This window comes from Polypterus senegalus, chromosome 1, assembly GCF_016835505.1.
Source record: "Polypterus senegalus isolate Bchr_013 chromosome 1, ASM1683550v1, whole genome shotgun sequence".
NCBI classification, from domain to species: domain Eukaryota; kingdom Metazoa; phylum Chordata; class Cladistia; order Polypteriformes; family Polypteridae; genus Polypterus; species Polypterus senegalus.
In genome coordinates, this window is record NC_053154.1 from 23,267,723 (window position 1) to 23,283,644 (window position 15,922).

A 15,922-nucleotide genomic window follows, 5' to 3' on the forward strand; every position below is an offset into this window, starting at 1 on the left:
TTTATGTGCGGACAGGCTCTTTTCAAAAAGATTTGTTCATTACATGTGACAGTTTTTTGTATTTATTTTTATCACAGAAATGAACAGCTATTAGAAATTATGCTGTGACACTCTCTGTTGCCATTTGTTTGCTGCCTTGTTGTGGCACAGTCATTAGGATGTGATTGCAGTTGCCTTTTTTGCGGTCAAGGAAGTTATGTGGTTGTTATCATCAACTAGCTGTTTCAAGAACTAGCGTGTTGGATGTGTGGCTTCAGCTTAAAACTCAGCTTGTGCTAATTTTGTGTTTTAACATTTGTGGTAATTGGACTTTTGGCTTGGCATTTTTAACTTTGACTCTTGGTTTACATTCTAGTTTTCCTTTTTACTGTAACTTTCAGGCTTTTACCCCTTTTCTGAAAAAGATTTACAGAGTGCTCTCAGCTTGTCTCCTAATCCACCTCTCTCTATTTAGTCTACTATTTTTCATCTCTCAGTGATAAAACAGAAACTTGGAACATTTAAAATTGTCACCCCGTGAGACATCAGAGACAGTCAGACACAAAACATTTGCAACAGAGCTATACTCCTCTATCTTATAAACTGTTGAGAGACATTTAGATTATTTTTTATGGGTTTATGAGAAAAGAGTTGAATTAGAATTCGGGTCCTAGTTGATAGCCTACACTGCCCAGAAGTCGTATCGCATGACGTCATCTGCGTGATGCTTTAAAAGCCTACACTGTATGCCTACTGATATCTGAGATTTTGCAATGCGTTTGCCTCTTCTTTGCTGTTTATGGTTTAACAAATATAGCAAGCATTTTGACTACAAATTTGCCCAGAGTTATGGTTTTTGTACCTGATTTTCTTGATCTCCTGGTTTTGACTTTGTTTAGAATTTTGGTCCATCTCCTGATCTCTGTATGTCAGCAGTTTGTGTTTAAAAAGGCAGCTGAGCCTTTCCCATGGAATGACAAAGCTGAACTGGCAGCTTTTTGATCTGATCTGATCAAAGCATGAGTTGTGACATTCTACATATAAAATGAACCAGCATCCAGGTGATAAAAAATCAATTTGGCTATAACTCTTCAAAAAACACAAAGCGGTTTAATGTTTCAGGATACAGTACATTTAATTTTATGGCATTCATAAGACAGTATACAGTGTATCTACTTCCATGACCCTGCACCAGTAAGTGTTTGTGAATAACAGCAAGAGTCCCAAAAAATGATATACCATATTTATTCATATTGCAAAAAATGTTATGTATTTTATGACTCTCCTCTATTCTGCTTCTCTTTCAACACCTTGCTGTGCCATGTGTTTCTACTACAACATCAATCAATCAATCAAGATTTATTTATATAGCACATATTCATACAAAAAAATTTAGCTCAAAGAGTTTTACAAAATGAATAGAAAAATAGAAGACACAATAAAAAATAAACATAAGTCAACATTAATTAACATAGAATAAGAGTAAGGTCCGATGGCCAGGGTGGACAGAAAAACAAAAAAAACTCCAAAGGCTGGAGAAAAAAATAAAATCTGTAGGGGTTCCAGACCAAGAGACCGCCCAGTCCCCTCTGGGCAATCTACCTAACATAAGTCAAACAGTCCTCTTTGTATTTAGGGTTTTCATGGAAGGACCTGATGATGATGGTCACGTAGACTTCTGGCTTTCAGTCCATCAATGTTGGTGCATCATGATGCTTTGAGTAGGTGGTGGAGGCGCAGGCCGCCACCACAAAGAAACCGGAAAAAGAAACAGAAGAGAGAGTTGGGGTCAGTATGGATTTTGGAGCCACTGTGAATAATTATTATGAAGAATTGAACATACAGAGTATCAGTATTAAGTTAAAGTGAAGTTATAAAAAGGCCATGTTAAAGTAATGTGTTTTCAGCAGTGTTTTAAACTGCTCTACTGTATTTGCCTGGCGAATTCCTATTGGCAGGCTATTCCAGATTTTCGGTGCATAACAGCAGAAGGCCACCTCACCACTTCTTTTAAGTTTAGCTTTTGGAATTATAAGGAGACACTCATTTGAAGATCTAAGGTTACGATTTGGAATATAACGTGTCAGGCATTCCAATATATAAGATGGAGCGAGATTATTTAAGACTTTGTAAACCATAAGCAGTATTTTAAAGTCAATCCTGAATGACACAGGTAACCAGTGTAGTGACATCAAAACTGGAGAAATGTGTTCGGATTTTCTTTTCCCAGTTAGGATTCTAGCAGCTGCATTCTGCACTCGTTGCAAGTGATTTATGTCTTTTTTTGATAGTCCTGAGACGAGTGCGTTACAGTAATCTAGTCGACTGAAAACAAAAGCGTGAATTAATTTCTCCGCATCTTTCAATGATATAAGAGGTCTAACTTTAGCTATGTTTCTTAAGTGAAAAAATGCTGTCCTAGTGGTCTGATGAATATGCGATTTAAAATTCAGATTACAGTCAACGGTTACCCCTAAATTTATAAATAACATGAAAGCTGCTGTCCCTGCCCATGGAATACGTGCAATGGAGAACCTTGAGATTTAATGATTACTAAGTTCACATTAGACTTTTCTTATTAGGATACTGTACAGGAGTGGAGGATTAACTAGTTGTCCTAGGTTGGCAAAATCATAACTTTGTCTGTTACAACAGACTACGGAATATGCCAGAGGATTATTTCAGGTGAAATGACTTTATCTTAATTCCTATGGTAATGGAACTTTATATTGGCATAACACTGGTATTTTTAAAAAGGTTTTTTTTCTTATTTACTATTTATTTTCTTTGTTAAGTAGGATTACTTGCATTGTTAAAAAGAAACATGGTATTTACTTATTTATATATTTTTATTCAGTTTAATTCAATTACTTCCACATGTGTATAACTGGAACACTGGCAGATAAAGTGACTCACCAATGGTTACATAGATGGTTTACTTTCCACTGTTTTAACTTCTAGGTCATTCTGTCTGCTAGGAGTGCCCAGTAAAATGTACTAGTACTAGAACATTATGAAATGGTGACTTTCCAGTCTTCAAGAAGACAGTGAGTAATTTGGAAAGTTCTAATCAATGTGGGGATTTTGATCCAGCAGTCTAGGGAGGCAGGGCTGAGAAGTTCAGAAAATACTCTTGCTTTATCATGCCACTGTGGAACAAGAATACAGAAGTCTACAATATCCATTATGATTTAATAGTAATCAGCAGGTATGTTAGGCTGAATCCTCTGGGTGGCACAAGGGTTTTGAAAATAAACCAGGCAGAAATACGGAATCAGTGTTGAAAGATGAGATACAGTGTTAGATAAGGGAGAGCTAGCAGAAAAGAAGAAAAACAGCACTATGGTGAAGTGGCAGTGATCCAAAGGCTAAAACAGACTTTACCTGATATACTTCTATTATCTAGATAACAACACCAGAAGGCAAGTATACAGTATAACCGTAGATAGATACTGTAAAATGAATATACCATGACACCAAAAGAGGTTTGGGGCAGCCACCCATTGATGCCAAATTGAGATTTGACATCACAGGAAGTGTACAGGTTGAGTCCAAAACAGAACTGAATACGAGTGGAGGTTCTTGAAGCCGGAACCGGAAGTGATGTCATCAGAATCAGGCAGAATTTCCTGTGTCTGGTCTGCAGAGGTAAAAAAGAAAGGTATACTGCACCCCGCCACCCCCTGGCCTGGCATGGAATTACCTTCTTTTGGCCCTTCTAGCTGCCTCCCATATGCACATGCGTGACAAATAATCCAGCAGCAGTATACTGATACAAAAAAAATATATATATAAATATTTAAGAGTAATAAAAATGCATGTACAAACAGACAATAACTTTGAATAAGGGGAGGAACGATCTCCTCAGTCTGTCAGTGGAGCAAGACAGTGACAAAAGTCTGTCACTAAAGCTACTCCTCTGCCTGGAGATGACACTGTTAAGTGGATGCAGTGGATTCTTCATGATTGACAGGAGTTTGCTTAGTGGGTCAGAGGGGACTGGGTGGTCTCATGGTCTGGAATCCCTACAGATTTTATTTTTTTCTCCAGCCGTCTGGAGTTTTTTTGTTTTTTCTGTCCACCCTGGCCATTGGACCTTACTCTAATTCTATGTTAATTAATGTTGACTTATTTTATTTTCTTACTGTGTCTTTTATTTTTCTATTCCTTATTATGTAAAGCACTTTGAGCTACTGTTTGTATAAAAATGTGCTATAGAAATAAATGTTGTTGTTGTTGTTGTTGTAGTGCCCGTCGCTCTGCCACAGATGTTAAACTGTCCAGCTTTATTCCTACAATAGAGCCTGCCTTCCTAACAAGTTTGTCCAAGCATGAGACGTCCTTCTTCTTTATGCTGCCTCCCCAGCACACCACCGCGTAGAAGAGGGCACTCGCCACAACCGTCTGGTAGAACATCTGCAGTATCTTATTGCTAGGTATACTAGGTATACTGCACCCCGCCACCCCCTGGCCTGGCGTGGAATTACCTTCTTTTGGCCCTTTGTGACAATAGATAGATAGATAGATAGATAGATAGATAGATAGATAGATAGATAGATAGATAGATAGATAGATAGCAGGTAAATAAAAATATTAATATTATAACACATACCAATCCTCAAAACACACAACATTTCTTCTGGCTTGGCTAATGAGAAGAGTTCTGTTGCCACCTAATAGACAGTAGGTGGTAAGAAATATCAGATTGTGGTTAGATCTACCTACTTGTACTGCATTTTTTTGACTGCTTCTTGAAAAGTAAGACACCAGATTTGGAATGAAATGTTCAATTGCAGCCATGCTGAATGCTTAGATTTTCTTTACTTTAAAAGTGTACCTTTTGAGAAGTGCAATAAATCTGAAGCCCAAAAGCTACCAAGCCATTGAACCAAAAAAATTAAGATCTGACAAGCTTTATGAGGCATGTTGAGTAGGTATTGCGACAGCTTAGCTACAGTATTAGCTAAACAAACAATCCCGATGGAGTGAACTGTCTCCTGTTATCTGTCAAATTTCTTATGATCCTATGAGAGACAAAAGTTTTCCAAGTTATAGAATGGGTTTCTTTAGGAAAAATGTTGATTTAGACAAAAGTTCAAACTAACAATATACATATAAAATCACCTGAAAAGGTAGGTCTCGAATATCAAAGAGGGAATAACAGAAAAAGAGTGTAGTATAATTCTGTGATTCTTTCAGGGAATTCTGTTACCTTTTTCAACAGCTTGCCATCTTTTTACTGCTTTTCCTTTATGGATGGTCTGGAAGTCAAATGACTGGAAAAGAGAAAGATAGTAAACCAAGCCATGACTAAACTAAAGAAAACACTAATCATGAATCCTTGAAAAAGAGTAAGGGCAATATTCACATAGGAACTATTCACTAAGTCAATTAAGTCTATTAAGCATTTCTCCTTGGCTAGCAGTTAAGTTTTTCCAGTATGTCATTTAGCTCCATGGGCTGTAGTTCACTTATTCTTTCTTACAGCTCCTGTAAATAGCTACTTTTGGTTTCTGTCTTAAATACACTTCTCCTTACTTCCCACTACTGCTAATGAGTGCGTGATTCACAATTTAATTGATAGATTTTATCTGGATCAACTTTTTCACTTCCTTTAACAATTTGCAAGACTAGATTATAGTAGGTCCCCACACTCAGTTTTGATTGAGCATGTTCCATTTTTGTTCACAAGATCTTTCCCTGGAAACAATTATTTAACAATATTTTAGTATAAAAAATATGTGTTTGAGACATTGTGAGCCGTACAACTGGATGACTTGACAAGTGGATTAAGCAATATGTACAACGGAAGATATTTTTCATGGCCGTTTGTGATATTGTCTACCATTAGTCACCATTTACTCATATTTCTTCTCTCTGTTCCGCATGAAAGCATGAAATGAAACATTTTTTCCTGTCCATTTATATGAACTATATACGATAAATAATATAAAAAATAAACAGAAACCTGCTATCTTCATTATTATTATTTGTATTGCAACAACATTTTGTTTATTATTTTAATGATTGTTGCCATTTTATTGTGGTTTTCCAGGGCTGTGTTGTTGGTTGCTACACAGGCTGCTATCTTCTGATCCAATGGAGTTGTGACAGATGATGCCAGTGTTCCCGGTCTACAAAAATCTGATATCCTATCAGTGGATTGAAGAAATGTTAAAAAATAATCCTCATACTAAATCTTTTAGGGATTTTCTCTTTAGATTTATCTATGACCCATTTGTCCTGCCTTTCTGACTACAATTTTTGATCAGAACTTTTGTTTTGATGTACTGCATACAACATCTTTGTCATAAATAGCATCAAAAACATGACAAAAAGGATGTAAGGCCTCCAAAAGACCTGTAAAGGGCAGTTTATTTCAAGTTAGCTTCACCCAACTATCACATGACTTCAGCCTAAGCAGGCCTCAAGTATGGGAAACTGGATTTAAAGTTAAAAAAAACAACAAAGTTCAAAAATATATTTCAAAAATGCCTCACAAGGGAGAGATACCATAAAATTCTGGCTTGTAGTGACAACTCTGACAAATAATCTTAATTAATGAAGATATTTATCGAAATAAATCAAAAACAGAACAGAAATGCTAAAAAGAGCAGAAATAAGCACAAAGAATATGCCTTAAAAGACAACACACAGAAAATTGTACTGCCCCAGAGAGACAGCAAAAGTCTTTATGTAAGGACTGGGAGAAATCAAAAAGCAAACTGAGGTCAGAAACAAACTGAGAACATAATACAAAAAAAAAAAATGGAATTAGAAACCAGAAAGAGAAAATTAAAAAAAAATGTCAAGAAGGAGGAGCAATAAGGCCATTGGAAAGGAGAGTGACTCATTCTGGGACAAAAAGAGAGTCGACTGTTAGCATATTCAACTGTACATCTCCCCATGAAACATCTTCTCCCAAATAGAGTCCAATGTTTTTTCTCCCTTTTTGAGATCAGCCTGATCCAATGGTGCTACAATATCTGATCAAACTTTTCTTCAAAATAATTTAAAGGACTCACCCATACATACAATAACAATAACAATTCAACACTGCTTAATCACTACCCTGCTGATGAATCAATTACTCGTCAAGAGAGTAATCTCAAGAAAATCATAATTTTGAAACTCGCCCCGACTAGTTATTTGCTCTGAGTGATGTCCTCTAGACTTGTTGATTTCTGGATTGTCCTTTTGCTGGTTTCTTTACTTCGACAAAACTAGCGAACATATTCCTGACAAAATTTGTCTAAATTTTGTCATATGAAAACGTTTGGGAACCCCTCTCAGTTTGCATAATAATTGACTCTACTTTCAACAAAAAAGGTAACAGTGGTATGTCTTTCATTTCCTAGGAACATGTGAGTGCTGGGGTGTTTTCCGAATAAACATTTTTAATGAAGCAGTATTTAGTTGTAAGAAATTAAATCAAATTTAAAAAACTGGCTGTGCAAAAATGTGGGTACCCTTGTAATTTTGCTGATTTGAATGCATGTAACTGCTCAATACTGATTACTGGCAACACCAAATTGGTTAGATTAGCTCGTTAAGCCTTGAACTTCATAGCCAGGTCTGTCAAATCATGAGTGGTAAAAGGTATTTAAGGTGGTCAATTGCAAGTTGTGCTTCTCTTTGACTCTCCTCTGAAGAGTGACAGATAGCATGGAATCCTCAAAGCAACTCTCCAAAGATCTGAAAACAAAGATTGTTCAGTCTCATGGTTTAGGGGAAGGCTACAAAAAGCGATCTCAGAGGTTTAAACTGTCAGTTTCAACTGTAAGGAATGGAATCAGGAAATGGAAGGCCACAGGCACAGTTGCTGTTAAACCCAGCAGGTCTGGCAGGCCAAGAAAAATACAGGAGCGGCATATGCACAGGATTGTGATAATGGTTACAGACAACCCAAGATCACCTCCAAAGACCTGCAAGAACATCTGGTGTATCTGTACATCGTTCTACAATTCAGCATAATTTGCACAAAGAACATCTGTATGGCAGGGTGATGAGAAAGAGGCCCTTTCTGCACTCACGCCACAAACAGAGTCACTTGTTGTATGCAAATGCTCATTTAGACAAGCCACATTCATTTTGTAACAAAGTGCTTTGGACTGATGAGACAAAAATTGAGTTATTTGGACATAACAAAAATCGCTTTGCATGACGGAAGAAGAACACCGCATTCCAAGAAATAGACCTGCTACCTACTGTCAAATTTGGCAGAGGTTCCATAATGCTGTGGGGCTGTGTGGCTAGTTCAGGGACTGGGGCCCTCGTTAAAGTCGAGGGTCGGATGAATTCAAGCCAATATCAACAAATTCGTCAGGATAATGTTCAAGCATCAGTCACAAAGTTGAAGTTACACAGGGGTTGGATATTCCAACAAGACAATGACCCAAAACACAGTTTGAAATCTACAAAGGCATTCATGCAAAGGGAGAAGTACCATGTTCTGGAATGGCCGTCACAGTCCCCTGACTTGAATATCATGAGATGATCTGAAGCAGGCTATCCATCCTCGGCACCCATCAAATTTAACTGAACTGGAGAGCTTTTGTATGGAAGAAAATTCAAAAATACCTCCATCCAGAATCCAGACACTCATCAAAGGCTATAGGAGGCTTCTAGAGGCTGTTAGATTTGCAAAGGGAGGCTCAACTAAGTATTAATGGCATATCTCTGTTGGGGTGCCCAAATTTATGCACCTGTCTAATTTTGTTATGATGCATATTGCATATTTTCTGTTAATCCAATAAACTTAATGTCACTGCTGAAATACTACTGTGTCCATAAGGGAAGTCATATATTAAAAAGAAGTTGATACTTTGAAAGCTCAGCCAATGATAAACAAAAATTCAAAGAATTAAGAGGGGCTCCCAAACTTTTTCATATAACTGTATTGTGGTGAAAGTTAAGCCCTACTGTTATCCTCCATTACGGATCCTTTGACTACACTTTTATGGAACTTTGCTATATTGTGTGGTTCCTCATGGCATCAATGTTAGATAAAGAACCACTTCATTCTGGAAGAGTTCTTTGAATATGAAATTTGTTCTTTGGCATTTTAAAGGTTTCCAAATATGTGGACAAAACAGAAATCTTTAATGTATACTAGGCTAGCAAAGAGTACACTAACTAAGAAAACTTAAACATAGCTTGTGTTATTAATGAAACGAGAGTCATTTTAAAATAATGAACACGCTGGCATTTCACAAGTTTGTTATCTTCTAGTCATGGCTATATATGGAGCCTGTTATTGACTTAAATAAATAAAGGTTATTTCTGTAACTTTCACATGGATGAGTCTTTTGGAAACCAAAAATGTTTCCTCTAATTCACTGCTTTGAAGCACCACTCTGGCACCTTTATTTTTAAAATGTCTTTCCTCAATAATAATAGTAAGTGTTTTTAAAAATAAGTAGATAGAAATGTATAAGTACCTGTACTATCAAAATGCAGGCACAAGCCGCCATTTTCTGAATCCTCTTAATCTAATACAAAGCTACAGGGAGTGGGAACCTATTCCAAAAGGTTCATATGTAAGACAATAATTAAGCCTGGAAATAGGTGACAACCCAATATGGGTCACATCAGAGATGCCAAATAAACCAAACCTAGTTATCTGTGGGGTGTGAGGAGAAAACTAAAATATATGCAGAATATCTTCATCAACACAGTGGGGATTATGAAAGCTTCACACAGGCAGCAGTTGAGTTAGGAATTGAGGATGGTGGGAGATGGAGGCAGATAACAGTACTAACCACCACACTACCATCCTAAATACTGTGTAGGCCTATGTGCTAGGCTTTAATTTATTTAATTTATGCTTAGCAACATTCTTAATTTTGAACAACACCCAAAGACATTAATTAAAGACAAACTTTATAAATGTAAATAACAAAAATGACTTCAAAATTATAATTTAAACAGATTTTTAAAATCAGTTTGTGAAAAAAAATAATACTGCATCCATCCATTTTCTAACTTACTTGCCTATGTCAGAGTTGCCAGGAGCTGGCAGGTATATTGGCAGCAGTGGGTGCAAAGTGGAAATACACACTGAATAGGACACAAGTCTGTTGCAGGGTGTACTTACAGAAACTGGGACAATTTTATTTTGGCACTTAATGTAACACACACAAATATTTGAGCAGTGGGAGGAAAACCGGAGTAGATCAATAAAAATCAAAATAGACATTGGAATAATATGCAAAATGACAAAGATAGCAACTTGGCATTTTACAGAAACTTAACAACTCAGGTGTTTTGAGGCACTGGTATTAGCCACCAAGTTGTCATTATAATATTGTTATAGTTTATTGATGTTTAAAGTCGTACTGCACCAAAGATTCATGGACTAACCTGTCATTTGTGTCATGGTCAATGATCCTGTCCAGACAATTAATGAATATGGCCAGACTCATAAAACGCTACACTTTACTGTCTGAGTCCAAAGAGGCACTGACTGACCTGCCTTATGAATGGGAAGGAATGGTTCAAGCAGACTTCCAGCCTCCAAAATATTTCCCTAAAGTTTGAGATGCTTATTGTTGAAATGTGGTGCATTCTTACGAACACTCTCACTGCCTTCACCATAAGTTCCATAAGCTGTACAAAATTCTTAATAAGTGTTGATTTTCTCCTGAGCCTTATTTCTTAATCTTCTTCTGGCTGCTTTATGGGTTGCAACAGCAGATCATTCGTCTTCATCTACAGTGCTGGTGCTAAACCTGGGTTGCATCAGGAAGAGCATCCGGCATAAAACCTGTGCCAGACCAATGTGGATGAGCATTATTTCTTAATCTAAGCATGTTAAATTAATGGTGACTCATGAATTATTTTTGGAACTTTTAGGGCTTTCTTCCATAGAACACATGAAGGTCATAATTCTCGTTCATCTATCCATCCATTCTGTAAATCAGAATTTTCCAATTTTGGAGTTTTGGAGGTCTATGAGAGTTGAAAGGCCATTTGGACATCATTTTCCATAGCAGATAATGTTCAAGTGTAAGTGTAAATTCAAATTTAGTGCAAAGAAGCAATTAAAAAGGCTAATAGTATGTTGGATTATAGCAGCTTTTGTGGAGTTTTATTTCAGTGATTGCCTCACACGTGTTTAATATAGCTTAAGCCCAAACCCTTGTGTACTGAACTTCAAACATGGTGCAATATAGTCTTAGTTGTATAATTATATCAAATAATTGGCTGCCAGAATATACTTTAGTTCCTGCAACCTTAACACTAGGATAAGTGGGTTTAGAAAGGCACATTGGAGCAGTGACTGACGCTACTGTCTCACGACTCCAGAGCTCCAGAATTGGAATGCCAGGTCTGGGTGATATCTTTTATGGAGTTTGCACAATCTCACTGTGTTAACAGGGGTTATTCTTTGATTACTCTCACGTCTTAAAAAGGTGAATTTTAATTGTCAGCTTTCAAATGACACAGAATGGGTGAGTTTGGGTATACGTGTAACCTGTAATGCAATTCTGTGTCTTCTGGGGCCACATTGTGTCCAGTGTTGCAGGTATAGACAATGGCTCCCTGTAACACGGACCAGGATAAGCGAGACAGAAAATGGACAGAGGAAGGATTCTGAAAGTGAATCAATGATCACTTTTGCACCTGAACTGTGACAATACAGTATTTGAGGTTTTTGTTCCATATTTGTATTACAGTGAAAATATTCTGCTCTTTACAGTTTGCTAAATAAGACTCTTAATATTTAACATGTGTGAATATCAGGATTGTTATAGATAAAATGCAGTTTGTAAATGAATAAACTGGGAAAACTAGCATAACTTTTGAAAGTGTGTGTTTAAAAAGAGGTTTAGTAGACAGGTGCCCTTTTGGACAAAAGGTAGCACATGACAATGACTCATAAGGTGTTTCCCAAGACAGAAAGAATACTTGGATGTATGCAAATAACATAAGAATAGGGAGATACTGTATGCAAATATAAGAGTAAATACTGATATATTTTAATAACAGTTATAGACTGTATAAGAGTTTAACTCACTTAAACCAACCTGTGGGTGTATTCTTATAGTAAGACAAGAAATTGGGGTCTGGGACCTTTTCATCAATGTATTTTCATATTTAGCAAAAAGAAGCTTCACTGACAAGTAACAGGACAATTAGAAATGATCAGATGTCCACTTTTAGCTCCTGATGACCATGATTCTATTGATTCATTAACAGAATGTCTGACTTGTATCTCAGAATGGATGAATAGTAATTTTCTCAAGTTAAATAAAGAGAAAACTGAGATTTTAGTGATCAGCAATAATGGACACAATGAGGCTATTAGAAATAAACTGGATACATTAGTATTAAAAGTCAAGACGGAGGTAAAAAGCTTAGGGGTGATTGTTGACTGTAATCTGAATTTTAAATCACATATTAATCAGATCACTAGGACAGCATTTTTTCACTTAAGAAACATAAGTAAAGTTAGACCGTTTATATCACTGAAAGATGATGAGAAATTAATTCACGCGTTTGTTTTCAGTCGACTAGATTACTGTAACGCACTCCTCTCAGGACTACCCAAAAAAAGATATAAATCGTTTGCAACTAGTGCAGAATGCAGCTGCTAGAATCCTAACTAGGAAAAGAAAATCCGAACACATTTCTCCAGTTTTAATGTCACTACACTGGTTACCTGTGTCATTCAGAATTGACTTTAAAATTCTGCTTCTGGTTTATAAAGCCTTAAATAATCTGCCCCATCTTATATATCGGAATGTCTGACACCTTATATTCCAAATCGTAACCTCAGATCTTCAAATGAGTGTCTCCTTAGAATTCCAAGAACAAAACTTAAAAGAAGTGGTGAGGCGGCCTTCTGCTGCTATGCACCTAAAATCTGGAATAGCCTGCCAATAGGAATTCGCCAGGCTGATACAGTAGAGCACTTTAAAACACTGCTGAAAACACATTACTTTAACATGGCTTTTCTATAAATTCAATTTAATCTTAATTTAACTTAATCCTGATACTCTGTATGTTCAATTTCCTCAAAATAACTATTCATGGTGGCTCTAAAATCGGTACTGACCCCTACTCTCTTTTCTGTTTCTTTTTCCGGTTTCTTTGTGGTGGTGGCGCAGACCACCACCACCTACTCAAAGCTTCATGATGCTCCAACAATGATGGCCGGATTAAAAGGCAGAAGTCTACGTAACCATCATCATCATCAAGCCCTTCCGTGAGAATCCTAAATCCAAAGAGGACTGTTTCATTTATGTTAGGTAGAATGCCCAGAGGGGACTGGGCGGTCTCATGGTCTGGAATCCCTACAGATTTTATTTTTCTCCAGCCGTCTGGAGTTTTTTTTGTTTTTTCTGTCCCCTGGCCATTGAACCTTACTCTTATTCGATGTTAATTAATGTTGATTTATTTTGTTTTATAATTGTGTCTTTCATTTTTCTATTCTTTAATATGTAAAGCACTTTGAGCTACTGTTTGTATGAAAATGTGCTATATAAATAAATGTTGTTGTTGTTGTTGTTGTTTTAGTCAATATTATTTGTGCTCTATCAGCCACCAAGGCAGTCTATAAAGGAAACGATTTGAAAAGCACTGCCACTATGCCTAGTCTTTTCCAGACATAGTACTTTGAATCCCAGCCATTTCATTTAACTCTTTCTTCAAATAAATATTTTCCTCTGGAAACAGGCACTGCTTGGCACCTGCCTAATACCATCCCTATATTGAAGCACGGTGGTAGCATGGTAGGGGTAGGTGGGGGATGAATGTGGCCAAATACAGAGGGGTCCTGGAAGAAAACCTGTCCAGAGTGCATACAACCTCACCCTGAGGAGACAGAGTAATCAAAGAAAAATCTGTGTTTTAACAAGGAGTATGTGCAAACTCAACAACCTAAAAATGTGTGTTTTAATTGTCAACTTGACAATTACCCCATATGTTTGTGTGTAGTGTGATGCACTTCTACCTCTTCTAAGGCCACTTCCAATATTGTGTTCGAATTGGCATGTATTGGACTTCAGATCCTTGGGTTGTGCGTTCAAGGAGCAGACTCAGCATCTCAGGGGAAGGATGGCGCTTGAAAGTTAGTGAACCCATCAGAATTGTTCATATTCTTGCATATACTGTGAGTATAGGAAAAAATCGCACCGTTCGAAATATTCACATTTTTTTTTGTATTACAACCTCAAATGAAAACACACAAACCAATATTTTTTCCAGCTTTACTTACTCAATGCAATCTATAACATTCAAGTGAAAGATATCACAGCTTCAGTTCAGAAGAATTTTAAAAAATAAAAAACAAGAAATCCTGAGACTAATAAAGTGTTGTGGACAGACATAAAGCAGGAGATGGATACAAAAAAATCTCAAAGGCTTTATCAATCCCAAGGAGCACAATAAAGTCCAGCATAAAGAAGTGGCAAGTGTTTGGTATTAGTAGGACACTCCCTGGATCCGGCCATCCCTCCAAACTGAATGGAAGAGCAAAGAGGAAACTGGTAAGAGAGGCTACCAAGAGCCCAATGGTCATTTTGAAGGAGTTACAGGATTTTATGGCAAAGAGTGGCCATAGTGTGCAAGTGACAACAATTTTACAAGCGCTTCACAATTGTGGCTTGTTTGGAAGGGTTGCAAGGAAAAAGCCACTTCTCAATACCAAATGGTACACAAGGCGGAAATCCAATGCAGCTCACCATCCACAACTCACCATACCTACAGTAAAGCATGGAGGTGGCAGCATCCTATTGTGCGAGTGTTTCTCACCACAGGGCCTGGGCTCTCGTTAGGGTAGAAGGAAAAATGGATGGGTCAAAATACTGTTAAATTTTTGAGGAAAACCTGCTACCCTCTGCCAGAAAGTTGAAGATGGGAAGAATGTTCAGCTTTCAACATGACAATGACCTGAAGCACTCAGCAAAATTGACTACACAGTGGCTGGAGGAGAAAAACGTGAATGTCCTTGTGTGGCCCAGTCAAAGCCCAGACCTAAATCCCTTTGAAAATCTGTGGAAAGGTTTAAAGATAGCAGTCCTCCAACGCTCACCATCCAATTTGACTGAACTTGAACAGTTCTGTAAAGAAGAGTGGGCAAATATTGCTCAATCTAGATTTGAAAAGCTGATAGAGAAGTATCCCAACAGACTCAAGGCTGTCATTAAAGCAAAAAGTGCTTCAACAAAATGACATTGAGGAGTGATCCTTTATTAATCTCAGTATGTCTTGTTTTTGATTTTTTATAATTTTTCTGAACTGTAGCTGTGATATCTTTCACTTGGATGTTATCAGTTGCATTGAGTAAGCAAAGCTGGGAAGAAGTATTTTTCTTGTGTGTTTTCATTGGAGGCTGTAAAGCAAAAAAAAGTGAATATTTCGAATGGGGGGTTATTTTCTATACCCAGTGTATATGACATAAAATATCATCAGGTTTTCACACAGGTCCTAAAAGTAGATATGGAAAACCCAGCTAAACAAGGAAGACAAAAATATCATACTTAGCTATGTATTTATTACATATCTGTGAGTGTCAAAAGTATGTAAATCTAGCAGGTAATTGGAAGGTGAGATTAGAGTCAGGTGTTCTCAATCAATGTCATGGTTGTCATTCAGTGTTATGACAAACAGGCGTGAATGGACACCCTGTTTTATTAAAAGAACAAGGTTCTATTAAGAGCTACAAAACCATCTCTAAAGTGTTTGTACTGCACCTATCCACAGTCAGACAGATTGTGTACAAATGGAGGAAGTTTAAGACCGTTGTTACTCTCCCCAGGAGTAGTCAACCAACAAAGATCACTCCAAGGGCAATGTTTGTGATTGTCCACAAGGTCAGAAAAGAACCAAGAGTAACTTCTAAATAACTAAATGAGTCTCTCACATTTGATAATGTTAATGTTCATGAGTCGACCATGAAGAAAACACTGAACAACAGTGGTGTGCATAGCAGGGTTGC